Here is a 27,764-nt window from a genome sequence, read left to right as displayed (position 1 = left end):
TGAGGACATGTGATTGGTTCTAGCCAACAGAGTACCAGTATGAATGATGTGTGTTTTTTTTTCTGACCAAGGCAGTTAATTCTTCCATTGCTTCCTCCCCTTCACTCTGTGATCTAGGACTGCAGATGGCTGTGCAGATGGTTTAGCTATGTTGGACTTCTTGCAAAGGAGAACGAAGTCTTTATTCTGGTAAGTCACTGGGATTTGTGGGTGGGGGATGCTTGGGGGATACCAGCTTGTAGCTGGTAACAACTAACTAACACAAGATGTAAACTTTGAGTTTCTGACTTAAGACATCATGATGATGCCCTGACATTAATAAAACTAGTGATTTTATGCTAGATTCTTAAAAGTTTTTTGAAAATGCAACAGGACCTTGTGTTAGATAGCACATTACTTTGAAAGGCGGTGCTTTATAGCAACAAGCATTTATTACCTCAATGTTTTTGATGGTCAAGAATGTAGGAGTGACTTAGTTAGGTGGTTCTGACTCCAAATACCTCATGAGTTTTTAGGCGGGAGCTGCAGTCATCTGAGGGCTGAAGAAGATGTCATTGATGGGAGAACTCAAGTTTTCACTTGCTATTGGCTAGAGTTCTCACTTCTTCATCAGATGGGCCTCTGCACAGTGATTCCCATGACACAAAAGCTAACATCTTCCAGGGAGAGTGATCCAAGAGAGAAAGCAAATAAGACGACACCGTGCCTTCAACTGCCCTGCCCCTGACGTTGTCCTCTGTCACTTGTGTTTTGTTTCCCTGTTTACTAGCAGTGAGCCACTAAGTCCAGCCCACGCTCAAGAGGAGGGGAATAGGCTCCACCTTTTCAAGAGAATGTCAAAGAATTTGTGGCCATATTTTAGACAACACACATCCCATCACTTCAGAACATGTTTGTAGGTAGCTGAGGAGAATGGAACAATGGGCTGTACCTAAGGTTGCAGGGGAGGGGGTTCAGTGATCCACCATAGATCAGGCTAATGGAGTTTAATTACGTGACTACTCCTTTCTTATTACATTCCCTGGTCTCATGAGCTAAGAAACAAGTTCAAGCCATTCTACTGAGACTAGATAGACTGAACCCTTGACATGAAGCTGCATACCGAGATGCCATGGGGAGCATAGAAGGCTTGCTGGTCATTTACCCTGTGAAACAAGCTACCTTTGACATGATGCTGAGGAAATGGATTCTCATGAAACAGGGACCCTGGTTGTGTAGGCAAGTGGTGATACAGCTTCTCTCTACACACAACGTCCCAACTTCCCAGTTTCTCCAGTGTGATAGAGCATGCTGCTTACTGGTACAAATTCTGGCAGTTTGCATAGGAGGATAGGATAAAATAGAATAGAATAGGATAGGATAGGATAGATAGAAAGAAATGCTTCCTTTTGTACAAAACACGGCAGGCAGATGAAGCTGTTCTTGACTTAAGCTCAATGGCAGGAAACAGCACTAACACTGGACATACTAGCTCCATAGGACTGGGATTTTCCTTCTTTCCTCCTATATCTTTTCCTGCTATATGGTGTCTACAAGAGCATACCCTACATAATAAGAACTTTGTTGATTTTTTTTTTAATTCATTGAAAGAGATAGCACTCCTCATGGAGAAGGTAGTGAGATTCAAGTTCTACATTAGGTTGCTGGTGTCAGAAACATCATCATCCTGGACATATTGGTGACGGGGGAAATTGTTGTGTGTGTGCCTATATAGGAATTACCCTGGGATTTAATCCAATTCTGTTATGGCTCGACCTGGGCTAAGCTCACTGTGGGATCTGCTCTGAAAGGCAGGGCAAAGCCAGAGATGAAAGCTCAGTCAAGCCACACGTTTTCAGGCTGGTAGTGTCTTTGCAAGCCAGGTACCATACTTTGCCTCAGCACCCATGGAAAGCAGCCACTGGAGACAGCTGTTGAGTGTGGTCAAGCTGGCTATGTTCCACTAGCCTGCCAGGCCCTAGGAACTACTGGTGGTTATGAAAAGGGGATATTTCTTTAGATCTGCCTCCTCTGCCCCCACCCCAGATGGGGCATCAACATCAAACTCTGGGGGCATATCAACAGTACAGCAGCCCTCATTCTGAGCCGCCAATAGGTAGGTTGTGAAGTCCTCCAGCCTCAAGGGAGCATAGCTCAGTTTGGTCTCCTCTGTCTAGAAACAGACAGATAAGAGACCAGGGGAAAATGGACATCCTTCTCATCTGGGCATATGCAGTCCTCACTGCTAAAGTTTGAGACAACAGACTGATGAAGTAAAACATCATGGTTTGAGTTACAGTTTTATTTTAGCTTTAAAAGGACTTTGTTTGTTTGTTTGAATATCAAGAGAAGAAAAAAATAAGGCATGATGTCACAGAAGGCAAGGTCACTGTTAACAGTCTCAAATGCCACTGAAAAGCCAAGAAAATGAAGACCAAAAAGTTTCCATTGACTTCACTCTCATGGAACTCACTGATGATCCCAGGGGGATGGTTTTTATTTTTTTTTTAATTTTATTTATTTATTTGATAGATGGAGATCACAAGTAGGCAGAGAGGCAGGCAGAGAGAGTGGGGGAAGCAGGCTCCCCACTGAGCAGAGAGCCTGATGCTGGGCTCGATCCCAGGATCCTGAGATCATAACCTGAGCTGAAGGTAGAGGCTTTAACCCACTGAGTCACCCAGGCACCCCAAGTAACCTAATTTTATACCTTAAGGAACTAGAAAAAGAACAAACGAAGCTTAAGGTTAGTAGAAGGAAATAAAGAACAAAGATAAAAGCAGAAAAAAATGAAATAGAAACTAAAAAGACAATAAAGAAGATTCTGATCTTTTTTTAATAGTTCCTCTCTGTTCCTTTCTTCTCTTGCTCTCTTCCTTTGTGGTTTGATGATACACGTTTGTGGTATAATTATGTTCCTTTTTCTCTATCTTTTTATATTTACTATAGATTTTGGCTTTGTGGTTACCATGAGGCTTACATGTAAGCAAGTATTAACAGACCTAAAGGAAGGAATTGACAGCAATCCAATAATAGTGGGGGACTTTAATACCCCACTGACATCGGTGGATAGGCATCAGGACGTGACTGCCTGGCTCAAAGAATGCTGTGAGGGGGCAGAGAACTGAATGAACCCACTACTCAGGGAGAGGCAAGATGTGCACCTGGTCCACTTGATAAGAAGTGTTTTCTCAGGAGGATCTTAACTGTGGGAACAGAATGGGAGGGAGTAGAGGTTAGGTCATTTGAGGCTCCCCTGATTTGAACAGATTTAAGTCAGTACATAATACTAAGCCTCAGTTTTAGGCCTGATGCCACACACACACACACACACACACACACACACACACACATCAAGTAACTTCATCAACGAACACTCCTATGAAATATCATTGCACTGTTTTACAGATGCTGGATCTTAAATCTGGAGCTTAGCAAACTGTCCGACTTTGGCCGGTTGGTAAGTGGCTAAGGTGATATTCAAATCTGTTTGCTAACACTGGAGCCTGGCCACATAAACCATTGCTTCCAGGGTTCACCCTAGAACGGTAGTAACAATTCACCCTAGAAGCGGATTGAGATAGGGGAAGAGAAAGAAAGGAAGGAGAACAGCAAATACACCACATACCCTCTTCCTCCAGGACCTATGAACCTCCATTTAGACACAGCCTCTTTCTCTGCTCACCACTGTTCCACTTTTTCAGTCCCACACAACCTTCCCAAAGGCAGCTGGGTTAATAACACAGCTCCATTGACCATTAACAGCCAGGTTCTACTTCAGATGTCCAACCTGGTACTTTAATCAGTGGCCCCTGAAATGCCTACAAGCCCAACTGCTCCAGATACACTTCTGATTGCACAGTCCCAGGGAAGAGAAATCATCCAAGCAGACCAACCAGCTCCTAAGTACTTCAAACTCCCAAGCTAGGGGCTGCCCTGAATTAGTTGCCCTTTTGCACAGGCATGTTGGGCATGCCAATGGGTTTGGGTTTCTAGAATAAATTCCTCTGCACTAAAAAAGACCTTAAGTCTCATCCAATCCAACCCCTTCATTTTACCGCAAAACCAAACCAAAACAAACAAACAAACAAACAAACAAACAAGCAAAACTAAGCTTAAGTCATATCCTCAAGGTCACAAAGCTAATTAGGGCAGAACCTGCTTAAGTCCCATTCTTAGACCTTTCACCAACTCGCTCCCTCAGTGAGCCCTCTCACTAGAAAGGTCAAAGGAGGTAGTTGCTCTCTTTTTCACAGCCTTCACAGTTCAAGTGACTGCATGACCCAGTTCCAGACATGCCATGAGGGAATCTGCTGGAGAGAATCTGGGAGACTTTTCCTCCCTAATAGAAGAAAAGAGCCAAACAAAGAGAGTTCTTTGTTCTCTGGCCCCTGTCTAGGGCTGAATTCTACCACCCCCAAATTCTGATGCTGAAATCCTAACCCCTAGTATTTGGAATGTGACAGCATCTGGAGGCACAGTCTTTAAAGAGGTAATTAAATTAAAATGAGGTCTTTAGAGTGGCCCTAGTCTAGTAGGGCTGCTATTCTAATAAGAGGAGATTAGGGGCACCTGGGTAGCTTAGAGGATTAAGCCTCTGCCTTTGGTCATGAGATCAAGCCCCATGTCAGGCTCTCTGCTCAGCGGGGAGCGTGCTTCCCCCTCTCTCTCTGCCTGCCTCTCTGCCTACTTATCTCTCTCTCTGTCAAATAAATAAATAAAAATTTTTTTTAAAAGGAGGAGATTAGGTCTTAGATACACACAGAGAGAAGATGACATGAGGACACATGGAAAAGGGAACATTTATGAGCCAAGGAGAGAAGCCTCAGCAGAAACCAACCCTGCCTGCTGATAACCTTGACTTTGAACCTCCAGCCTCCAGAGCTGTGAATCAATAAGTTTCTTTTGCTGAAGCCCCCAAGTCTGTGGTATTTTGCCATGGCAGCCCTACAGCACTATACCCCAGCCCCTGTTCCATGGTTTCTGTAACAGACATGATGTTGAAGCCAGAGAACGTGTCTTTCAACCATGAGGAGAATCTCAGAGATGCTGCGCAGCAACTTGGCCCGAGACTGCATCTCTGGAAACTCCCAGGGCATGTCCATACTACTGGTGCTCAGACTACACTTTGGGGAGTGAGGCTCCAAGGCCCTCTTGGTCTGTTCCCTGCTTGTTAACCCTTCTAGCTGGTGGATCTTCTCTAATGTCATGCCCAGACATCACTGTACTCATGAGTTATCATTTCTGGCGTCAGACTGTCCTGACATCCCGGCAGTATTGCCATCAAACTTCAACTCCTGCACCAAGCCCATGCTTTATCGTCTGCTTCTCCAGGTCCAGGAATTATCATTATCAATCACAATGTCGTCTTCAATCTTTCAGGCTTTAGTCAAGTCCCAGGGAGCTTGACTTACAAAAAGAGAAGTATTTGAAGGCAATGTGGGCTCTATGGAGATTAGTTCAAAGTAGGGTAATGGGGTCCATGCACTCCAGGATTTCTGGAGTCACTGGGGGCCTTTTAGAAGGACCTTGGCCCTAGGATCATCTCTGTTATGTTATGTCAACCCCTAAAGCAGACTCAATCCAGCACTGTGCCCTAGCCTTATCACCCATTCAAAGCCTGCCCTGACCCAGCTCACTAGGCTGCCTGTACACCTGTCTCCTGCCTGGGCCAGCAACTCCAATCCCATCCCTCCTACCCATGGAGAAGGCTTGTGCCTGATGAGAGCTCTATTTCCTTTGAATACCAGCCTCACCCTTCAGGTACCTTTTGTGACTCTCCTCCCCTCCTCTTCCCCTGCCCTTCCTCAAACCTGAACTTTTGCTCTCCTCGCACTCAAGTCCACCTTCTGCCTCCCAGGCTGTGCAGTGAATTCCTCTCCCTGCCTCTCTTTCCCCCCCTGCCTCTCTTAATGCCTTCTACAAGCCTCCAGTCTAGAATATGCCTAATGCTACAGTCTTTCCTCCTTTAGAACATGTTTCTTTCTTCTCAGTACTTGAGCTCCTTGAGGCAGGAACCCCTGTTCATTTTTGAATCCTTGCTCCCACCCAACCTTTTCTGGGGCCCCACCCAGTCCAACAGCCTCATCAGGCACCCAAAGGACCTCAGAGGCCAGCAGGCACAGGCACATACCTAGGTGATATACTTGTTCTTACTTGTCTCTTTGTTTCGGCCAACCTCCTGATTCCGGCAGCCAGAAGCTGTGATGTGATCAAATAAAAAGTGAAATCTCAGATTTATTGATCACTTCCAAAGTGCTGAGCATGCTGCTAAGGATTTACATGCACCCATTTTATTAATTCTGGTGGAGTTATTATTACTATTTGCATGCATGATTTCCCACCTTACAGATGCAGGAAAGAAGTCTCAGGGTGGGTGATGGGAATATGGGAATATTGCCCAAGATTGCACAGCCAGGAAACTGCAAAGCCAGCAGCTCCAGGAAATGCCAGCCCAAACTTGATTCTTTGCTGCCTTCTCAATTTCACTGGAAGACAGGTTGTGTGAAAGTGGAGGTTCCTGATTAAAAGAGAGTGGATTACTGAAATGTCTGAGCTCAGTCTCCCTCTCCCTTCCTTCTGCCAAACTATGGGTTTGCACTGCAGGATCCATGAGCCAATGCCAGCCTTCCATGGGCCCAGGATCTCAAATACCCCTATTAGGGAACACTCAGTCAGTCAGGGAGCACTTTCTAATACTTCGAGATATCTACGTATGTAAATCTCATGCGGTATATTCTCCTAAGCCTCAATGTTAGGTATGCAATTGAGAATGTATTTTAGGTGATGTGTTTAGCATAGAACATGCTTGAGTTCAGGACTTGGCTAGAATAACAAGTGCCAAAAGTGAAGGCCCAACTCATGTGCCCATACTATGTGGATGGCCACAGGCAGATGCCAGGCAGACAGGAGGCTAGGCTCATGCCCCAGATCACCCTCAGAGGCAAGTCCATACCAGGGATTTGGATGGAGTCCTCTCCCACATAACATAGATGGTTCTGGAGACCAAGTCCCCCCAGGAAGCCCCAGGAGTTCTGAAATCTGTGACTCTGCAGCCCACTTTGAACTGAATCTCCACAGTACCCCCAAGTGCCTGCTTTATCATAAGTTTAGCTTCCTGTGACTTAGGTAAACAAGGGATCACTGATAGTAGGCCAAGTTATGCAAGGGCTTTGGTGCATATGGGACAGAATTTCTTAGAATTGTCTACTGCGTACCTCCCACTGTAAAGGAGGGTGGATAGACACCCAGGGTCTAGAAGGATAGCTCGGAGTTTCCCGTAATTAGCATGGGATGTCATTGAAGTCTTATATTTACCTTAAAAATTCATGATAATTTTATGTCCCACTCCATATACTAATGTCTGTTCTATATTAAATATAATATTAGTGATTGCCAAAAACCCCCCAAAAACTGATGCTCCAAGAAGCTGTGCCCTGTGGTTTCATGTTGTTTCACTGAGGCCTATGTGCCCTGGGAGTAAAAATGCCCCAGTTTGAAAGCAAGTTAATATAAGACATTAACTCACTGATTATTCCGGAACCTTCTCTGGCTCATGCTTAGGAAAACCACAGGCAGCCAGAGGCTTGAACTTAAACAAGGTGCACAGAAGGTAAAACCAACTTGAGGGCAAATTTTTTAGGAGATATTTGCACATAAGCAATCATTTCATTTTCAGGCATACACATATGTTTTAAGTATGGGTTCATCTTTCTTGCCCACACAGCCCCAGCAGCCCACTATCTGAGGATTTATAGAACGCTTGATCCATAGAGCAGGGATTTCAAACAAAGACGGTGCTATCTATCCTATACAGCACCCACCCAGAAGCTACCGGCCTGAAAGACAATGGAATGGTCTCCTGAGGTTGAGGCACAGACTTACGGAGGATATGCTTCAGAGCTAGGGTGCCATCATGCAGGATATGGTACACCCTAACTAATGACCATCACATTGTCCTCTGTCCAGAACAGGTCCAGTATCTGAGTCTGAGAACCAGAGGTTGGGAGTAGAATGGACCTGCTCCCGCCATCACTACTAATGACCAATGTAAGGAATTTGTGCTTTGATGTCCCTACAGTTTGAGGATTTCTGGGTCTAGAGGACCTATTTCCAACCACTGAAATGCTTCCTCCAGGAGATATGAAGAACCTCACTGAAACTTAGGGTATGGCTGCTATCCAGTGACTTCCTTAAGCCAAGGGGACAGCAGGTGAAGAAAGGAGGTGCCACACTGCCAGTGGTAAGTCCTGGTCTTCAGGAGATGACAGTGCTGCTGCTACACAGTGGGCACAGGAAAAAAAAAATGTGTTGGGCACTTAGGTAACAAACTAGGACTTCTCTTGATGCTCTTATGCTCAGTTTCAAAGCTAAAATTACAGCAGCCATGGCCCAAATGGGTATGGTTCCCAGGGACTTAGGTTTATCGGATCATCTTACCAGGTGATCTGTCTACACAAGCAGAGGTATAGCTGAGGAGGAGGGAATCTAGACTGGGAAGTGGATAAGAAGGACAATAACCATCAGTTCAATTGTAGCTATTGAGTATCAGCCCCTCCTGCTGTTCGCTCTTGTGTCCCTCACTTCTTCAGATGTAGATCTCCCCAGAACACCTCCCAGTAAACTTCTCCATCCAGCTCTCTGCGTCTGTTCTCAAAGGATCTATGCTAAGATGGTACCCTTACCTAAGATGTATCCGTCTGAGAGTGAACCTTCTTTCAGGATAGTCCTTTCCCACTATAAAAGTTGGTGTCCCTCACCCACTTCAAATATTACTGTAGTTCATTGCCCTTGGCTGCAATACAGCTATGGCATCATACAAAAAGACTATTTTGATGATTAAACCTTAGACCATTGAGCTATAGGGCTTCCGGTCTTTCCCTATCTAATAAATAGATAGATATTTCTGTTAATGGTGAAGCCTGGTATTAGAAATGGCATATTGACCCTTGTTGTGATACTCTGAATGTAGAACAGCCAAAGCAATTCAGGTCATTGTCATTTGTTCTTGTACGTAAGCAGAATACTTCATGGAATGAGGAATTTTTCAAGATAAATTATATAAACTGGGCAGAGAAAAAAATTTATGAGATTTCTCTTATAGTTAGTGGGTTTTCTTCAATAAAATAGCTAAAAACTTATTTCATCAAGTCACATAACATATATTCTAATCATAATCAATCATCACCTTATTTCACCTTATAGAATATTGTGTATTTGTCTAATTTATTGCCATGAAAAAGACTTTTTCAAACTTATGATGGAAACATTTAGGTTCTAACTTACAAATATACACAGGAGTGGATAGATTTTTCATCTTTCTTTTAAGGTGTATGTGAACAATATGAAGTATAACTACAAATAGGAAAAATAATACCACTAATACTTGCCATGTTTTCAAACAATTGGTAAATAAGAAAAGAGAGGAAGACAAACAAGGGGCCAAATTACATAACAGACATCCCTCCACATGGTGTGGGGAAGAAGCACCACCTCACCCACAGCATGACAGCCACATCTTCTAGATTTTCTGGGTACACCCCAAATTCTACTCTTTTGATCGATTACCCTTAGAAGAGCATCCAGAGCAGTTGGATAAATTGTCCTTTTTGGGAAAGGGGTATGAAACATACAGTCCTTGTAGGAGCCGTGCTCCTTCCTTTCCAGCTTACAGAACCTTGACACACAGAGGCTTCCTGTACTTGGCTTCCTAACCAGGTGCTCCTGGCTGGCCCTTTCTCCGGCAGTTCCTAGCAGACCTGGTTGCTGGCAGCCAAGCCCGTGTTTTGCTTCCAGGTATACCTTTGCCCAGAGCTGCAGATTCCTTACCATATGTCTCTGTTCTTTTTCCCCAAGGATCCTCATTGGTTTTCATAAGGGAGGGTTTTTCTTGCCCACTCCTGGTGTTTTAAGTCACAGCCAGCATCTTTGCTAATGGGCCACCAGTCCACTCTGCTAACTAACCAACAGCTCTGTTTTTGCCTCTGAGGAAAGGTGCCTCATGTGATCATCAGAACTTTAGCCAGAGGATGCACGTGGGCAGAGCCTAGACTAAGGGCCAAAGACAACAAGCCCCAGCCAAGAACAGAGACATGAAGGCATCAACAGTCACTGCTGCTCCAAACACAGCCATGGTAGTGCCTAAGGAGTCCCTGGAGTGACCGAGAGTTCCCGTTCCCTTGAGTCAAGAGTCCTAAGCCTTGGAGAGGTCAGTAGGCTTAAATGGACACAGCTGATGTTGTGTCTCTATTGTTGCATCTTGACACTTGATGTTGTACAAGTAGTTAAGCATGAGAAGTCTCACACTCAGATCTCTTACATTCTCCACCAGAAGTTTTGAAGCCTGGTAGGACACGGACATCCCTCTCACCACTGTTTTATCCCTAATGTCTAGATCATGCCTGGCACCACTAAGTGCTAAACAAATATTGACAAAACGAAGAACCACTGTGATTTGAAAAGGCATTTATCAAGCTCCTAACTACAACAAACACAGGAGACCATTGATTATTGCTTCAGAGTTTGCAAAGATTTCTTGGCAAAGCTTGATCACTACCCCCCAAAAAGATACGGGGATCACTCACCTATGTTACATTTGATCCTGAGCACCTGGGCTCGTCAATGCATCTTCAAAAGACCCTCTTCTAATCAGAACCAGGTAGACCAGAAGGATCAGAAATTTCCAGATTCTTGGGTGCCTGAGTGGCTCAGTGTTAAGCATCTGCCTTCAGCTGGGGTCAGGATCCCAGGGTCCTGGGATGGAGGTCTGCATCGGGCTCCCTGCTTGGCAGGAAGCCTGCTTCTCCCACTCCCATCCCCCCTGCTGTGTTCCCTCTCTCCCTCTCTCTGTGTCTCTCTCTCTGACAAATAAATAAATAAATAAAATCTTAAAAAGAAAAGAAGATTGCAGATTCTTTAGGTGAACTTGATTCTAGTAGGATCATGAAAGTATGAAGTAGTATACACCCTGTTTTTCACTCTGATCTGCTCTCTGCTTTCTGAAAGGCCAGCCTCAGAATATCTCTCAAAGCAGATATTAGTCCTTGGACTTGGGAGAAAATTTCAGCTCCTTATTACCAGGGTTGTGTCTCCAAATATGCTACTCAACGACCAACTCATTAACTCTTACCCACTGGTGTGACATGAGTTAAAGCTCTTCCATTACCTTGCTCACCCAGTTGATCTCCAAATACCATCAGGAATATATAAAGAGGTTCAGCTCAGGAGTTCCTGAGCTGGCAGGGAGGGAACAGTCCCTCCACATCCATCTTCTCAAGTTCATTTTCGTTCTCCCACCTCAGAATCCTCATTTCCCCAAAATGATCATGAAATAGAATTTAGGATTAAAAGGTCTCTGTGAAGCACCAGCCCATCTACCATGATACATTGTCATCAGCATGTTTATAATCACACTTATAACTATAGAGTACTGGCCTTGCGTTGTCTGGAGATGCTGACCTCATAAATCTCCCCAAACCATTATAGCAGACTAGAGTTAAGAAGGTTTTTCAAGAATGGCCAGAATTGTATGAAGAGTCAAGAATCAACCCCTTTAATCTGACAGTCTTGGTAACTTAGACTGTCAAACAGTCCTCCTGTTCAGTCTTTCCCACTTCATACTAATCAAATAGTTCCTTCCTCAACCTCAATGAATTCAAACGCAACAGCTGTATACAGTGAAAGAGGCCACAGTTGACCAGGGTGAGAAATGCCCTTTCCCACCTGTGAAAACGGCCCCACAGTGCATGGAAGCTCTGGTGAGACCTACGCCTGCCATAAGCGATCCCAGAACAGTTATTTCTGCTGACGCTGCCATCACTCTCTCTCCCCAGGACACTTCCTCTGTTATCAAGTAGAGCAAAGCCAGGAAAAAGTAAGTGAATCAAGTGTTTACTTGGCTGTTGAGTGTTGATAAAATGTTGGCCTTTGTGTGGTTCTGGACGAGGCATGCACTCCACAACCCAGCCAGCCCCAGGGTACAAAGAGAGCCACGGAGCAGGTGATAGTCCTTAAACAATGCCCAGTTCCGGGTTTCCAGCCCATGTTTGTTCACTTACCCCAGAAACTTGTCTCAGGAGAGGCCGTGTTTATGCTGAGTCCGTCTCAGGGTCACTCTAGCTGAGTGTCCATAGGTGCAGGTCCCCTAGCCAGAGACCGAGTCCTAATGCCAAGAGAGATTAGGAGCCTGCTGGCAGGAAAGAACAGGGAGGGACAAAAAGAGCAGTCCCAAGTCACAGGAGCTGCCAGCTTGCTAAGCTGTTGTGAGCTTGTATGTACTTACGGAAAATTAAAATCAGTCTTTAGCCCAGTTGAAGTAATCTTCAGACTGTCTGAAAACATAGACCAGAGAATGGATTTATAGACATCTTTTCAGATTGGGAGTGTAGAAGAGTAGAGAGTAAGTGAGACAAAATAAGAAAATAAGAGCCAACTTAATGCTTTACTCAGCTGAAACTAGAGCCCGTCTTTCCAGAAAGGCAAAAAGAAAAAAAAATCATGATTACTAGTATTACTATAATTATTATTATTATTATGATGATTTAATGATCATACATTAATAAACATCCACTGAGCTGTTTGCTCACTTCTGCTGGTATCTACACTTTCTGGCTTCCTTGAGATTCACTGGTGCGATGTGCCAAAAACGGGGCCCTTCTGAACACCAGAAGAAAAAAAATTCCTGCAAGTTTAAAGCCTGAGTAATCTAATCGGACAATAAAAGAAATCTAGATATTTGCACAAAAAGTGAACTATCACACAAAAGGATATTCCCCCTGTGACTGACCTCTCTCTCCCTAAATAGTAGAAGAGTGAAAAGCTCTGAGTGTTGAGAAACCCACTGTTTTCCTCTTGTCTCTGTTGTGAGTTGGTCCCATGGTCTTGAGCCTGGTACCGGCTTCTGTATGTCCTCTCAGGTTCAGGGAAGGTTTGACATTTTCTGCACTTGCCTTGATATGAGAAATCAAGCACACACGGAAGCCCTCTGAGAAGGGCAAGGGGCCAAATAGTAGCAAGGTCCAAGGGGCATGGGTCCTCTCACAGCTGGGCTTTTTGCAAGGATACGCATTATGTAATTATTCAGCTTTGTGGAAATTACCCTCGTAAGAGTATGAATTATGGCTGGAATATAAAGCCTCAAATGGAAAAGGACAAGTAAGTTCCTTTTGCTTTTGTTCTTTCTTTGGTTTTAATTCCTTAGGCTCAACAATAATTCTAGTGTCAGGTACCATAGATCAAAAATCCCACATACTCAGACACATAGCCACCCCAGGATCGTAGGCTCGTATCACTAAAGACTCATGCAGGAAAATTCCTTCAAGACTGATGACTGACTGAACGCAGGGAAAGAGTAGGAGAACAGGCAAAACCATAAATCAGGCAGAAAAAAAACAGGAAGTAGGGGCTAACTAAGTAGACATGATGATGTCCTGCCCAGGTTCCTCTTCAATGGAAGATATATGCCCCAGCTGCCAGGATGGTTACAAGCCCTCCCTACATGGCCTCAATCACAGAGCGATGGTCCACAACCAATGACAGATGGAGGAGGAGGTATAAAGGCCCAGCATTTGGCTGTTTTAGCTCCCAAGCTCCCCTCAGGGTCAGCTGGAGCTGCCTGTCCTGCACCACCACTCAGCTTCTCCTCCAGCCCACTTATGATTTCGTTCCTTTCCCTTCCTCAGGTGACCATCCCAAGTTCATGCTTTCATAAACATCTTCTGCCCTAAATGCCATCTCAGAGTGTGCCCCCAGGTAACCCAACTTGTGACAACTAGGAAATAAAAAGGATAGACTTCTCCAAGACAAAGAGGAGAATGAGGAGGACAAAAGGCAGACCTCCTTCCATTGTACCGTTGTCACCTGTCCTTGTCTGGGCTCCTAGGGTGTCTATATCACCCTAGCTCTGTCACTCACTAGCTGTATAATCCTGGACAGATCAACCTCTTGGGGCTTCTGTTTACCCACTGGCAAGTTGGGAGACTCATGATCCCACCTGCCAGTTGAGTCTTTGTGAGGGTCTGGTAGGGTAATGATGAGAATGAGTACAGGGAACCATCATGCTCCACCTACTAGTGATCATTTCTCTCCCCTCCAACCAAAGCTTGGAAAGCCAGTAGGAACTTGAAAACAATCACCTAAAAGGAAGTGTTTTTACTCTGCCCTTCAATTCCTAAGCTGGCAAGGTGATTACAGGGAACAGTTGGAGGCTGGAAGTAATGGGAAATGGGGGGCATTGTTGTCTCATTAAACTCTCATGCAATAAGGTAAGCTTGAGTCCCTGCTACCCACCAGGCATCAGGCCAGTCCCTCATACTCTGCATATGGGGGGTCATGGACATTAAGAATCTAACACACAAATAAAAACCTCCCGCATGGAAATGAGCCAAGTACCAGAAGTCACAGAAGACCTCCCTGAAGAAGTGGCACTTGAACTAAAAAAAAAAAAAAAAAAAAAAAAAAAAAAAAAAAAATGACGGGCAGGAGTTACGTTGACAAAAAAGGGAGGGAAGGTGATTTCCAATCTGAGAAAATGCAAGTGCAAAGGAATTTCCATGACGAAGAGAGCAGTGAGGCCAAGATCTGGAAGCAGGAGGGTGAAGCCTGGAGAAGAAGTAGGGGAGTGAGTTGTGGGGCAGGACCCGAGAGGTAGGTGAGAACCACATGGAGAAACCCCTGGTAGGTGGGTTGAAGACTTTTATCTGTATCCTAAGTGCAAGGAGAAGCCATGTGATGGCTTTACATAGAGCATTCGAGTAAGTATTCTGGGTACACAGGGAAGGACAGATGAGAGGCCAGAGTGGATAGTATTAATGACAACTAGTACTAATTGATTTAAATTGCATCTGGCACACTCATAAGTGTTTAAATGAGGTGCCTGATGAAGCAGTACTATTATGATCCTTATTTTAGCTGTGAAGAAATTAAAACACAGAGAATAAATAGCCAGTACTCCAACCAGGCTATCTGGCTGCAAAGTCACACACTTAACAACTACACAGCACTAGGCTATGGGTAGACCAGATGGTTGGCTTTCAGTCATCTAAGTTGGGTGGAGCATTGGACCTGGGGAGAAGTAGATATATTCTGAAGATATGTAGGACATTAAAAGAAAAAAAAAAAAACAGAGGGATTAAGAGTATACTTGTGATGAGCACAGAGCAATGTATAGAATTGTCAAATCAGGGGTGCCTGGGTGGCTTCTCAGGTCATAATCCCAGTGTCCTGGGATCGAGTCCTGCATCAGGCTCCCTACTCCCAGCTCCCTGCTCAGCAGGGAGCTTGCTTCTCCCTCTGCCTCTGCCTCTCTCTCTCATGAATAAATAAATAAAATAAAAAAATTTAAAAAAAAATAAGGAATGCCTGGGTGGCTCAGTCAGTTAAGTGCCTGCCTTCAGCTCAGGTGATGATCCCAGAGTCCTGGGATCAAGTCCCACATCAGGCTCCCTGCTCAGAGGGGAGCCTGCGTCTCCCTCTCCCTCTGCCTGCTGCTCTGCCTGCTTGTGCTCTCTCTCTTTCTCTGTCAAATAAATAAATAAAATCTTAAAAAAAATAAGAATTGTCAAATCATTATATTATACACCTGAAATGAATATAACACTGTCTGTTAATTATACTTTAACAAAAACTTAAAAGGAGAGAGAAAAAAGAAAGAGATCAGAATTCAGTTACAGATGGGTCAGAGAGATGGGAAGGAGATGGTCTCAAGGTTAGGGCTAGGGTGGAATTGGATGGTGCCACTCACTGAGATGTGAAGCATGGGGAGAGAACCAGGGTTGTGCTGTTTTGGGCACAGGGGAAGGAGGTAGGGGACAGCAAGAGTCTCCTTGGACCTGCAGAGCACTGAGGTGCCTTACGGACGTATCTGATAGAACTGAATTCTCAAAGGAGACATGGTCCTGTCCTCTCCCAGGATTCCAGCCCTTTCTGCTAGCTTATGATCCATTTGATCTGGCTTGTTCATTTGTTAATATAATATAACTAGTGTGCTCACAGGGTAAGAGGCCACCATCAGCCTTCAAGTTTCATTCTTGGGGCAAGAGAACTCCTGTCGGCATCGGATATCAGAGCTAAGTTATCCCATCAAGCACAAAAGTCCCTATGATGCAATAAGGGGACAGCTGAACATAGGGATGGTTAAGAGTGGAGAGTCAGGCTCTGTGTTAGTCTGCTCAGGCTGCCATAACAAATATCACAGACAGGATGGCTTAAACATGAGGGGTTTGTTTTCTCAGAGCTCTGAAGGCTGGAAGTCCAAGACCAAGGTGTCTTCATGGTTTATTTCTGGTAACTGTCTCTTTGCAGCTTGTAGATGGCTGCCTTCTCAATATGTCCTCACATGGATTCCCCCCATGTGTTTGGAAGAGAGAAGGTTCCCTGGTGTCTCTTCCTCTCAAAGGATACCAGCCCTGGGGCGCCTGGGCGGCTCAGTCAGTTAAGTATTTGCCTTTGGACAGGTCATGATCCTGGGGTCCTGGGGGGCGGTCCTGCGATAGAGCTCCATATCAGGTTCCCTGCTCAGCTCAGTGGGGAGTCTGCTTGTCCCTCTGCCCTCCCCCTCACTAGTGCACTCGCATGTTCTCTTTCTTTCAAATAATTAAATAAAGTCTTAAGTAAAAAAGGATACCAGTCCTGTTGGATTAGGATAATTCCCACCCTATGGCTTCATTTAATTTTAATTACCTCCTTAAAGTCTCTGTGTCTGGGTACGATCACAATGGGGGTTTGGACTTCAACATATAAATTTGGGGGGAGGGACACAATTCAGTCCATAACAGATTCTAAGTCCCTCACTTATGACTTGTGAAATTACAGCCTTGTACAATGTATTTATCTTTCTAAGTCTTTCTTTCTAAATCTCAGTTTTTCTATCTATAAATGTAGCTACTGAGAAGATACAGTGAGATAATACACATAAGACGTAGGTAGCCCAGAGCCTGGCAGACAGTAGTCAATCACTGATAGAAATTATTTTCTCTAGCGGAGGTCACTCTCTGATTGTTCTGCATTTCAGAGCTTAGATCCCTGGACCACAGCAATCCCCTTCAATGACCTCTTGTCCTTATTCTTTTAATCCTGTCGTCTGACTTGCAAAAATAGTGACTGTGTGCTGTGAGGACAGTCCTGAGGTATCTTTCCTGCCAGGACTGCTCATCATCGCAGATGGTTTGTCCCTGTTTAGGCACAGCCCTATGTGGCATTTGCTGCCTTGCATGAAGACAAGCCCCACCTATGACGTTTGCTCAGTGAGAGTTTAGGGCAGAGGGGGATGGAATTTACTTGAAGAGCATCCCCAAAACTGACGTGAATTATGTGTAGAGCAATCCCCTGTGTAGGGACTCCCTCTTTCCTCACAGCAGGCTCCCAGGGGAAGATGGCTGTACTGTCTGCGACCCATGATGAGTCTTTCCTTGGGAAAGAGGCAGCAGTGCTATCTTGTTTCTGTTCAGAGTTTCCTTTGCTGAGGCCCCCAAAATATATCTGCTCTGAGAAGGTGGTGGGTCCCATGGGCGGCGACCCCTCATTGGGGGGAGATGACAAAACAGGCAAGTGAGTCACCCATTTTCTTGTCACCCAGGACACAGGAGATCTCTCACTTGGATGGTAGGATAGGAAATGAGACAGCTCAGACCCTTAGACCCTGGTTTCACAGTCCAATGGTCTGAATGAAAGAGAGATTCCTAGATACCCCAGATCCTGGGAAAGAAAATGTCCCTGCTTAGGAAACCATGGGGAACACAACCATGTGTGATTTGGGGACAAGGACTCATAGGCAAGGGAAGACAGGCAGGCTCTCGCCTTCCCGGCAGTCCACAGCACCAGCAACTCCCAGGGAAGCCTCTCATGTCTGCTGAGATGCCTCAAGATTCTACCACTGTTTGCATTAGAAGCAAGCAGCTACGTTTTCCAGTAATTCTCACCATCTGCACTGAAGAGGGAGCAAGAACTCATGTGAGTACAGTTTTTAATAGTTTCCTTTTTTTTTTTCAAACAACAATTTTCTCTAGAGAAAGGGGGTGGGGAGACTGAACTTATACTTTTCTGCGTACTAGAAGAAAAGGAGGGAAAACGACGACAGCAACCACGCATCTGGCCCCTTGCTACCCTTCCTCAGGATGGGAGGTTCATGTCTGGAACCTCGCAAGCTAGGGCTTCACAAGGCACCCCTGCATCCCTGTTTCCTGGAATCTGCTAAAAGAAAACGGCAAACCGGCCAAGCTATTTGACTGAGGTTTGCTAAGAAAACATATTCTCCGTTTGGGTTGTTTTCTGAGGGGAGGGTCGGAGATGTGGTTTAAGTAAGAAAATTGCTCGTGGACAGTTATGGAAATAATGACTCTCTTCACTGCCCTGCATGTCTCTGGCTAGAGTTACAGGAAGCAAAGTGGAACAGTGTTTTCAAATTACCTGGGGAACGCGGGCAGGGGAACAACCGAGTGAGAAGACCAGAGCCAAGGAAACATCATTCTGTGTCAGAGATCAGGGTAGTTCCGTAGCTGGAGCATGTGGTTAGTTACTCTTAAGTGGGAGGTGGGAAGGTTCTGGTTTCTGGAGCCTGGCTAGACTTTGAAATGAAAGGAGAGAGTCGACTTCTTCTGATTTGTTGCCCGCAATCCCTAGAGAAGAACGTAGCTCAGGTCTCTGATGTCTACCCGCCACGAACCTCGGAGGACCTAATTTCCTGCTCTTTTAATAAGGTCAACCTATTACATGTCAACCAGACTGTTAGACTTGAAGATGGTTCTAGGTAGCTGCAGCGTGTAGCATAAAGGCATGAACGGTTTCTGTCGCTCTGGATCAACCCATGGAGTAATCAAAATGACTGGAAAATGTGGATAATGTTAGTTGTTTGATCATTAGAATTAGTTTTTTGTTGTTGTTGTTTTCCTCTGGTGGATTGTTGTGGTTACCTGTGTGATGTTCTGTGTCTCTTACCCTCTATCAATTTGGAGGAAAAAAAAAAAAAAAAGACAGCATGGTACATTTGCTTTTATATTTTGGGTTAAAGACTCAAAAATTTTACCTCTCTTCCCTAGTCAGGGGAAAATCCTAAATCTCCGGAGATCTTGAAGCTCCAGTGGTCAGGATGGTTCGTTCACGACACGGTACTTCCTCAATAACACGGCCGTTTGCCAGTCTTTTTGCATTCTATACTTGCAGGACTCCTGGTGTTGGGCTAGACTTGGGCCTGGCAAGGTGTGTCCAACCCCTGCCTTGGATACAGAGAGCTTTCCAGCCACAGGGCAGGATCTATAGCACCATGGGAAGTTAGGGGAGGAGCAGCAGCTCCTTCGGCAAGCTTCCTGAGACACTGTACGGAAGACAGCTTGACTAGTTTGGAAAGAGACACTTGCAGAGCTGGACATGACCTCAGAGAAGGAGGCTCTCAGAGGCAGGCATAGGTCCGAATCACCTGGGCAGAATGACAAGAGATGGGGCAGCCAGGACCCACCCCTGGAGGTTCAGGTGCAGTCTGGGGCTGCCTTTCTCCCTGCACAACACTTGGTGGAACCCTCATCGCCCATCCCGAGTGTTGTTCATCCTCCTCAGATCTGAGGAGTTTGAAGCTGGCAGGTCTGAGTTGGTGTCCAGCCTGAGAGGGGCACCTCCCGCCTTCTCACACCCCCCATCTAATGAGGGTCTCCCAGCAGGATGGACATCAGCCTTCTTGGCCCCCTTTCCACTCGTCTCAGCCCTTCTTCCAGAACCTAATGAGAGCCTGTTGAGCTCAAAAGATCCTCAAGAGCCAAGATGCAAAGCTGTAGCTTTCAGAGTAGCTGGTCTGAGGGGCACAGAGCAGGCTGTCCTGGTGCCACCAGCAGCCCTAGCTGGCCAGGCCTCACCAGAGTCAGTCAACAGCCCCTGCTCGGCCCTCACCAGAGCAAAATGGCTGGCCATGTGCATCACTTGATCCCTGATGCCTCCTCCTGCCTTTTTGCCCGAAACATCACACAGCAGCAGCAGGGGCTAGGGGCTTGCTGGAGATGAGAACCTCAGGCTCACCCCAGACTTGAACAAGGACCTGAAGGGATTTATTTATGAGCACATTAAAACTTGAGAAGCTCTGGTCTCTGCCTCCTAGGCTGGCTGTAGATGGCGCTCTCCCACCCCTCCCCTAGCCCAAGGTAAAGAAGGAAGGGAAGGGAGGGGAGGGGGGAGGAAAGAGAAGAAAAGAGGAAGGAAGTGAAGGAGGAAGTTGGTAGGCTGGGAGGAGGGAGGGGGAGGGAAGCGGGGCGGAGAGAGAGGGATACCAATGTATGGCTTATGTGCAAATCGCATGACACACTGTTTCTTCTTCTTTCTCTTTTTTTCCCCACATAAGCTTTGATGATGCAAACTAGGACCAGAGGGTGGGGAATTTAAAGAAATTTGAAGCCAATGACCTCTTCTGTTTGCCTTCCACTTCCTAAAAAGGAAGGCCTTATTCAAGGTTCCTGTAAGAGATATGAAGCTGTGGGGATTAGGGTGACTCGTCCCCCAGCCATTCGGAGCAGGAAGTACATCAGACCCTGGAGTGAGTCTGCACGCAGCTAACTGAAATCCTCAATTAATCAGATTGGCTTCCACCTTTCAGGGAAAAGCAAACGCTGAGAAAACAAATTAGCACCTGGGATTTATCCTTTTTTTGTAACATGCAGAGTGCCCTGGGGGTTGGGCGCGGGGGCACAGTCATCTATGCCCCAGTGCTCTGAGGCAGGGTGGGGTGGCGGGAAGGGACTTGGCATCAGGGTCCGGGTTTCCATCCTGAGCGGCCACACACACACACACACACACACACACACACACACGCACACACACATGGGGGGCCCTGTCAGCTTGACAGCTTCTTACCTCCCAGTCTTGATTTCTCGGCCCATGCACTGGGGATTAAAAACATAATAACCTATTCAGTAGAGCCATTTTTGGGAAGATGAAGGCTTTGTGGGGCTGCTACCTGGTAGACACTCCATGGGAATGAGTACCCTTCTCAACTCCTGCGTACGCTCGTTGAGGTAGCGAAGATGTCAGGGTTCAGAGCCCATGGCCAAGAAAGAATTCTTGAGATGTCTTTGGTGCACGTGGGTGGTTTTCGTAAAGCACCAGGACAGGACCCATGGGCAGAAAGAGCTGTACTGGGGTCGTGAGGAGTGACTGATTATATACTTTCAAGTTGAGAGGGGGCCAGGGAGAGCGTGAGTGCCTAAGGAATTTTGGAAGCAAGGTTTCCAGGATCCTGAGGGTTGGCTGTTGCTGGGAAAAGCTCATTTACTACTGTCTAAGAAAACTTGAGCTATGTATATCAGTGGGTCATATGCTTGGAGGATGTTTGCCAACATGAATCTTGGAGGGTAGAGACAAAGAATGTTTCCAAAGGATTTGTTTTGTTTTGTTTTATTTTAACAAATCATATTTTCTTAAAGATTTTATTTATTTGAGAGAGAGAGAGAGAGAGCACAAGCAAGGGGGGTGGTGGAGCGAGAAAAAGAATCAGACTCCCCACTGAGCAAGGAGACTGATGTGACAGGGGGCTCCATTCCAGGACCCTGGTATCATAACCCAGCCGATGGAGACACTTAACTGATTGAGCCATGCAGGTGCCCCTCCAAAGGAATTTTTTTTTTTAAAGATTTTATTTATTTATTTGACAGACAGGAATCACAAGCAGGCAGAGGCAGGCAGAGAGAGGAGGAAGCAGGCTCCCCGCCGAGCAGAGAGCCCAATGTGGGGCTCGATCCCAGGACCCTGGGATCATGACCTGAGCCGAAGGCAGAGGCCTTAACCCACTGAGCCACCCAGGTGCCCCCAAAGGAATTTTTATATGTTAAAGTAGACTTACAGTATCCTGGGAGTCGGGCTAAGACTGCCTTTTGCCCTTAGCAATGTATTAACATCAAGGCAGCAGAGTTTCTAGACACAGGTCACTCTGCCTGTTCCAAGGACTTGTCAGTGGGCTATAGGAAGTAAGGAAATTGAATTTTTCTTTTGCCTTTGTTTCCCACATCACTGTCTTTGCAGGAGGTGAAGCACACCCTGGGCTGGGCCCAAGGCCTGAGAGACCTTGGCTCTGCTAAGAGAGTTTTAGTGATGGCCCTCCCCCCGCCCCTGTCCAGCTGACACCTGCAGGAGGGTGTTTCCCCTCTGTGGGGCTGAGGGGAATCCCAGGAAAGGTTTTCCTGCTCTAAAGCAACAACACACAGTAAACAGGAGACTGAGTACTTCAGGGGGCCTGGAAGCAGGGCAGCCCTCCGGCACTTCCCTTTTAGGAAACGCAGCGCCATCTCTTGGAGGAGAGTCACCCTGACTTGGTTCTGCTGCTTTCTCTGAGCCTCTCACCTGCGCTTCCAACCGAGAACCCCAGGGCTCCTTCCCAGAGAAACATTCTTAACTATATGAGGGTCTCAAAAACCTTTGTTCCCCTCCCTTCCAGCCAGACTTTTCCTTCTCTCTAGGTTCACTGGGTCTTCAATCAGTATCTCTAAGTTTCCGTCCTGATTTCTAAAGTTATAACTCAGTCCAAAGCTTCATAGACTAGCTCTCTAAGAGGACTACACTTAGCCCTGTAACCCAAAGGGCTCTCCTTCTTGCATCTTAGCAGGGGCATGGAGCATAGCAGTTAGGATCCTGGACTTGGCTGCCGGGCTGCCTACATCATTGTCCCTCTCCTGCTGTGTGACCTTGGGCAAGTTACTTAACCTCTCTGTGCCTCCGTTTCCTGACCTGAAAATAAGCTGCTGGCAGAAAGCCCCTCAAAAGCTTGTTGTAGCATTAGGGGAGTTAATATGTAAACCACTTAGAGGAGGTCCGTGGTGGATGGAGAGCTGCGCATATACACCATCAACGGTTTTCAGTGGCTATCCTCTCATGCGGCACTTAGCACAAGGGGACATGATTTCATTCGATTTATTGGGTCACTCACCAGCCCAGTGTTTCTGTGGAGCATGCCATAAAATTAGATTAGGGCCACACTCGGGAATTTTATTGTTAACACACGGACATTGTTAACACACGGACTCGGTGATTTCGATACTGGAGGTCCACAGCCTCATTTGTAGAATGGCTGTTCCCCCTGGAAGGCCCCCAGGGCAGGGCCTGTCCTAACGTTCCAGACCCCCAACACCTGCATAGAGGGAGCACCAGGTCCCCTGGAAGGAAGTGCTTGGTTCACATTGGTTTCCTCCTCCATCTCCTTTAAGAAACGGTTTTTGAATCAACGAATGCCAGATGGACTGGCCATTATGTTAAAATAACAGGACTTTTCAGGGCAACTGGGCAACTGAGCACTCTCCTCTCCTTTTTACTCCATTAAGAACATGTGTGCATACATTTTCCGTATGAGAGCTGAGCCGTTTTCCCGAACTCTGTCTGAAAAGGAGATGAAATAATAAATGGGTCTTTCACAACACGAATCTATGGACGGGTTATTGGCAAGGGTGATGGGGATTCTGGCTCTGAATTTCATGATGTTTTACAACAAAGGAATGTCTCCCTGTTGCATCAACCACCACACGCGGACTTGTTCTTTAAACTGAACGACATCTGACTGAAGAGCAGGGGAAGAAAACTACCCTTCACGGAGTGTGCTGGTGCCAGATTCCTAATGCACGCCTAAGGGGCAGCTGGGGCAGTTACAGCAGGGGACAACACCTGCCTGCTCTCACCCAAGATCCACCAAGGAAGACCCTTCTCTGTTCTTTCTTGGGAAACGTGACCATGACTGCAGCCCTCAGCTGATAACCCAGGGCTCTTCTTGGCACCTAACAGCTCCACCCCGTGATGCAGGAGAACACAGAGCCCACACGCAGACCCACAAGGGACCACGCCTGTGTCCTGAAGTCATGGCCAGAGCAAGGTCCACAGGAGGCTCCTGGTTCCCATGCCTGATATTCCCAAACCCCAGGGGCCATCGGGAGTCGGCTGTCCCAAAGCTCCCAGCGCTGGCTCTTCTCTGCGGGACCTGCTCCAAATTCTCCCCATCAATCTAAACTGAGAGGATAGTTCCAGGGCGTCAGAGCTCTGGGACTGCAGCCCACAACACACACAGACACACACACATACACGCACACACACATGTGGACACACACAGAGACTCTGCACCACACACAGGCACACACAGACTCACAACACACAGAGACTTACTGCACACAGCTACACAGACTTACAACACACACACACACACACACATCCACACAGAGACTCTCAACACACATAGGCACACACAGAGACTCACAACACACAATAAACACACAAAGACTCATGATAGACCCACGAAGACTCACAACACATACCTGGGTACACACAGATACCACACACAGCACACACACACAGGGACATTCAAAAAGAGAAGTGTGTGCCCATAGGCTTAATCCCAAGTCTCTCTCCAGGCCTGCCCAGGCTCATAGTGGGGGGCTGCACTCAGCACACTGGCCCCTCCAGATTTTGCATATTCCAAACAGCAAATCCCTGAGCCCTGATGGCCAAGCTCCCTGATCACGGTTCTGCCCTCTTTTGCCAACCTCACATAAGGATGGATGAACACAGAGAGCGTGTGGGGATGGGAGAAGGAGAGAGATAGTCTCTGTAAACAAGGGAAGAGCTTGGATATGAATTCTTTTATAAATATATTTCCTACATCCTGCGAAGCCCAGGGTTTGTCACAGGACCACTGGGGACAAGAGAGAATTCAAGGGTTCTCAGGTGTCTCCCTCTTGGCAAGGAAGCTGTGAGCAGGCAGGTACAGGCACCCTGACAATGAACGTGGGCCATGCCAGGTGAGCGGAGCTGCTGTGCACTGGAGGCCAGGGAAAGGATGGGGATTGTTTGAGGCAGAAGGCAGTCAAGGAGGGCTTAGGTGGAGAAAGTGTCCATCGGGCTGGGTCCTGTAATGTAGGCTTCTGAGAAGGCTGCCTGAGGGGTCCTGAACCAGGCCAGCACTGACTCGGCCTGCAGAACTGGGCCCTGCGCTGTGGGAGCTGCACCTGTCCTGGGTGCTGGGCCAGGGGGACAGCCAGAGCAAGGCAGTGGTTCTGCTGGGATATGGGTCTCAGGTTCCTGCAAGAGGGAGGTCTTGGGGGAAGGGAATGGCAGCAGTAACGTGAGTGCCCAGTCTCACTCCCGTGTCTCTGCTTTAAGACGGGTTTGTGTGACTGGCGCCCACTTAAAGCTCTACTTCCTGCCTACCCCCGCCACAGGACAGGTGCACTGCACCACTCCGCCCCCACCTTACACCCGCCATCTCCAGTGGCAGATAATATCCAACCTTTGGAAATCAGGGCCCATATTACATTTTTTTTTTCTAAAAACCTGCAGAATGTGCTTTCGTCGAGGCGATCAAAATTCGATTTACATTTATAATCTGAAGCAGTGAACTGAGGCTCCTGCTGTTCACAGATACGATGCCCATACCGCTGGTCTTCAGTTTAAAGGGCCAGAAAATGGAGTTTTGGTGCCCAGGGAGTGCCGGAAGATGACCTAACAGGTGGCCTCTGTATTCCAGGGAGATGAGAGATGCCTTAAAAATAAAGCGTTCCAGACTAGGAAGGCAAACCAAGCCAGACTCGGTCTAGGGTCCCCCACAGAAGCAGCGGTGCACGCGGCTCCAGCGCCCCCTGGTGGCAGGATGAGGTTCGCCCGGCCCTCCGGAGCCCAGCGGCTGAGCTCCCCTCAGGCAGGTGCCCTCCCTGCTCTTAAATACCTCTAGCAAGGGTCTACCCTGGGGCCTTCTCCAGGGAAGAGGGGGAGCAATTCAAAATTCTCCGCATCGATGTGAACTGAAAACATTTTTCAAAGGAATTAGGACTCTGACACTGTAGCCCTCAAAACACACATGGACACACAGACACACAGGCATAGGGACGCACGCAGATACATGCAGACACACACAGAGACACGAGGACACACACAGATACACACACATACATACACAGGGTTACACACAGACACCCAGGCACACACATTAACACACAGACATGTACACAGGGACAAATGAAGACACAGAGACAAAACACACACACACACACACACACACACACAGACATTCAAAAAGAGAAAAGTGTGTGCCCGCAGGCTGAATCCCAAATTGCCACAGCCCACTCCCCACCCCAACCCCCAAGATCTTGCTCTATTCTAGAGTGGGGGAGAAACATTACACTGAGGAGCCCTAATGGCCAAGCGGCCGGATCCTGATCTTTCCCTGGTTTAAAACTGAGTTTCTTCTTCTGCCAACCCCAGTTACGGAGGAGGGTGGGCAGTCCTAGGAGGGGGAGTGACGGAACAGCCTAGGCTTCTCCAGCCCTGAGCCAGGGAGGGAGGCTGATGGTTTGCATTCATGTTCTCTGCCTGCCCAGCCCTTACCCAGGTCATGGCAGAAGTCCTGGGGCAGGTTAATCCCCTCATTCCTATCGGGAGGCGGCTGGTCCACCAAGCTGCAGTGCTCCCTGCTGAAGCCAGTGAGATAGGGGGCTGGTAAGTCCCTTTGCAGGCGAGCGATGACAGCCCCCCCTTCAGAGACCTGCGGACCCTGCAGGGAGCTGATGTGAAGTAAGTTACTAAGTTCTGAGAGGCCAAGGAAGGACAGGATTTAGAAATGATAAAGGAAAACAGACATCCTGACAGCTGCAGGGGAGGAAATTGGTCCCATCTGACAGGAAACCTCAGCCCCCAGGCCTGGGTGTGAATCTCTCTCACTTCTGAGCTGTGTGACCTTGGATGTGCCTCTCAACCTCTCTGAGTCTCAGCTTCTTTGTCCACAAAATGAGGATTTTGATAGGGTGCGCCTCCTAATGGTGACCCAATGAGCCAGCTGTGTGTTTACCTGAGGAGAGGGCAGGCTTTCCTTAGCAACACATGCAACAGAGGAGTGGAATCCACAGCCCTTGACAGGAATGTGGGCTTTTCTTGTCACTTGAATGGGGCGGGGGGGGGGGGCGGGGGGGGGGCGGGGCGTAGGGCGGGGGGGTGGGAGGAGGTCGAACTACGAAATACACAACTCAACTAAACGTATGACATAAACACTGTAAAAACCCTTCACCCATGTTTCTTGCTGAAGTCTACACAGCTGGCGGTTGTCCCCAACCTCTCCTTCCTCTCCAGTGTTCCCCCCACAAATGCTTTCCTTTCCATGCATTCTCCAGCTTCCTCACACTCATGGTTCTCAGCCTTGGCTGTCCATTCAACGCATCCGAAAAAAAGCTCCTAAAAGGACCAACCCTTGGGTCCCACCTCTGACAGGTGAAATTGGAATTTCTGGAAGCTGGGTCAGGGCATCACTAGTTTTTAGATGCTCCAAGGTGATGTCATATGCCTCCAGAGTTGAAATCATTACTCTAAATATTTTTAAAGTACTACTTTGAAACATGAATCTATTTACCACTCTGGCTTCTGCTTGTTCTCCCCATGTATCCAAAACTACTCATCGCAGTGTTGTTAGTATAATGAAGAAGCTGGAAACAACCAGAAATTCCTTTAATAGTGGAGAAGTCAAATAAAATATCACATGTCCAAGCACTGGAATATCATGCAGCTATGAAAACAAACCAGGCAGCGTTCATGGAAGTATTGTGCAATGTCTCTGGGGTACATTTTTTTTTAAGATTTTATTTATTTATTTGACAGAGAGAGATCACAAGTAGGCAGAGAGGCAGGCAGAGAGAGTGAGAGGGAAGCAGGCTCCCTGCTGAGCAGAGAGACCGATGCGGGACTCGATCCCATGACCCTGGGATCATGACCTGAGCTGAAGGCAGCAGCTTAACCCACTGAGCCACCCAGGTGCCCTCTGGGGTACATTTTTAAGTGGAAACGGCAAAACATACAAC

The 27,764-nt window shown here is 46.9% G+C and overlaps 2 long non-coding RNA genes across 3 annotated transcripts; one reads left to right on the top strand and one right to left on the bottom strand.

Annotated features, from left to right (window-relative positions):
- The first annotated feature begins 113 nt into the window (after positions 1–113).
- Positions 114–10,419, top strand: LOC125094317 (uncharacterized). The gene is made up of 3 exons (XR_007125454.1): positions 114–189; positions 8,060–8,221; positions 9,973–10,419. It is a non-coding gene; the product is annotated as an uncharacterized LOC125094317 (long non-coding RNA).
- Positions 2,846–12,242, bottom strand: LOC125094308 (uncharacterized). Of its 2 annotated transcripts, XR_007125451.1 has the most exons (4): positions 12,036–12,242; positions 6,324–6,499; positions 6,113–6,180; positions 2,846–3,185 (listed from the first exon to the last, which is right to left on the bottom strand). It is a non-coding gene; the product is annotated as an uncharacterized LOC125094308 (long non-coding RNA). The 2 variants fall into 2 exon arrangements; XR_007125450.1 differs by lacking the exon at positions 6,324–6,499.
- Between the last annotated feature and the right edge of the window lie 15,522 nt (positions 12,243–27,764).

Source organism: Lutra lutra, chromosome 1, assembly GCF_902655055.1.
Source record: "Lutra lutra chromosome 1, mLutLut1.2, whole genome shotgun sequence".
Classification (NCBI taxonomy): domain Eukaryota; kingdom Metazoa; phylum Chordata; class Mammalia; order Carnivora; family Mustelidae; genus Lutra; species Lutra lutra.
Note: the sequence above shows the minus strand (reverse complement) of the source record. Positions and strands in the feature narration are given on the sequence as shown.